The following is a 2,500-nucleotide window of genomic DNA, read 5'->3' as shown; positions in this document are numbered from 1 at the left end:
TGAGCGTGTGTTTTCCAGTCTCTGTGTTTGTCTTTGTAGGTTTATGTGTCTGACTCTTTGTGTGTGTGTGTGTTTTTTTTCTCTCTCTCTCTCTCTCTTTCTTTCTCTCTCTTTATTTCTCTCTCTCTCTCTCTCTCTCTCTCTCTCTCTCTCTCTCTCTCTCTCTCTCTCTCGCTCTCTCTCTCTCTCTCTCTCTCTCTGTGCCTATGCGTCTGTTTGCTTGTCTCTATGTCTGTCTTTGTCTTTTTGTGTGTCTAAATCTGTATGTTTGTATATGTTTTGACCTCTCCCTCTCTTTGTTTGTATGTCTGACTGTCTGTTTGTCTGTCTCTGTCTTTATGTGTTTGTGTGTCTGACTCTGTGTCTTTACGTGTATTTTTTGTCTCTCGCTCACCGTGCCTGTATGTGTCTTAGCGTCTGTTTGCCTGTCTCTCTGTCTGTCTTTGCGTGTTTTGCTGTCTGACTTGGTGTATTTGTATGTGTTTCGTCTCTCTATCTCTCTGTGCCTGTGTGTCTGATTGTCTGTTTGCCTGTCTCTGTGTCTGTCTTTGTGCGTTTGTATGTCTCTCTATTTTTCTGTCTCTATCTCTGTGTGTCTGAGCGTCTGTTTGTCTTTCTATTTGTCTGTCTTTATGTGTTTGTATGTTTGACTCTGTGCGTTTGTGTGTATTTTTTGTCTCTCCCTCACCGTGCCTGTGGGTCAGAGCGTCTTTTTGCGCGTGTGTGTGTGTCTAACTGTCTCTCTGACTGACTGTCTGCCTGTTTCTCTCTCTGTCTGTCTCTCTGTCTGTCTGTCTGTCTGTCTCTCTCTCTCTCTCTCTCTCTCTCTCTCTCTCTCTCTCTCTCTCTCTCTCTCTCTCTCTCTCTCTCTCTCTCTCTCTCTCTCTCTCTCTCTCCCTCTCCCTCTCTTCCTCTTTCTTTCTCTCTCTCTCTCTCTCTCTCACTCTCTCTCTCTCTCTCTCTCTCTCTCTCTCTCTCTCTCTCTCTCTCTCTCTCTCTCTCTCTCTCTCTCTCTCTCTCTCTCTCTCTCTCTCTCTCTCTCTCTCTCTCTCTCCCTCCCTCTCTCTCTCTCTGTGAGCGTCTTTGTTTTTGCGTGTATGTTTGTCTGTCCCTATGTGTGTCTTTGTGTGTTTGACTGCGTGTTTGTGTGTGTGTTTTTTGTCTCTCTCTCACCGTGTCCCTGTGTCTGAAAGTAAATTTGCCTGTCTCTGTTTCTCTCTATGCCTGTATGTCTGAATGTGTATTTGCCTGTCTCTACGTTTGTCTTCGTGCGTATGTTCGTGTGTCTGTGTTGTGTGTGCTATTTTCTTTCTCTCTCTCTCTCTCTCCGTGGGTCTTTGTGTGTCTTTGTGTTCAAGTTTGAGTTCTTTTATTAAATAAACATACTAATTATGTTTCCCTATGTCTCTAGGATTATAGAGAACTAGCGCTTTACTGAAAACACAACATAATATAGGAGTTTTGGTACAGTAAACGCTACCTGATAAATCAATCCAATATTTCTGTATACTGAAACTGGCATAAGACTATAAAAAACTTTAAAGATTAGTCTATTGCTGTCCGGCTACATACTCACTTTCGACTCCCTTATCAATAGTCCTGTTTCTTATTCTTGACTTTTGTGTTTTCAGTAGAGTGCTAGTTTTCTATAATCCTAGAAACATAGGGAAACATAATTAGTTGGTTTATTTGTACTAACTTTATCGATATATGTTAGATAGGCTGTGAAGTAATAATTTTTGTTCGTTTTAAGTTTCAACTTTGCTCTTTACTTCCCTCGGAAAAACTTTTTTTTTTAATTAATTGACAAAGACATGACACGTCAGTCAAAGATTTCGTACAGCACAACAATTCTGATTGTGAGGGAGATATTTTTAGCTACATACCAAATCTCTAGGGGAAGGAAGTGTGGCAGAGTTAACAATTTTTCAATTGGTCGATACCAAAAATATACTTAATTGTACTTGTTGCACGTTCAAGCCGCATCCAGGCTCATCATGGCGCCCAGCAGACGACGACGTGTCTTCTTCTAGAAGTTTCACTCAAGGGTGGCAGGCTCTAGGATCTCCAGCCACTGGAGATCTCGACGACGGTAATATTTTCTAAACCCTCCGATTGGCTCCTTATCAAATTTCACTGTCACGAGAAACGTCTTCTTTTAGCCTCCACCCAAATGCAGCTTACCCAGAATTTAAGCTGCATTTCGATAGTCAATCCAAAATTTGTATTATTTTTTTTTATGAGTGCTGTTCCGTACTAAACTTGCTTTTTTTTTATGCGATGGCCTGGCTTATTTGTTCAAAAACACATCTGTGCCTTCCATGCAACAATTTATTTTCCTTGTTGATGTTGTTGTAGGGGCTTTAAATTTCCTGCTAAAGATTTTTGACCATAGCGATTCCAATAATATACTTTTCATTTCGATTCGATACTATTTTTGACGGTCAAGACGGTATCCAGGATTTTCGGTCCGGAGTACAAAAAAACTACGAAACGCATC

Source organism: Artemia sp. Qi Xiang Cuo, chromosome 16 (assembly GCF_049724085.1).
Source record: "Artemia sp. Qi Xiang Cuo chromosome 16, ASM4972408v1, whole genome shotgun sequence".
NCBI classification, from domain to species: Eukaryota; Metazoa; Arthropoda; class Branchiopoda; order Anostraca; family Artemiidae; genus Artemia; species Artemia sp. Qi Xiang Cuo.
Note: the sequence above shows the minus strand (reverse complement) of the source record.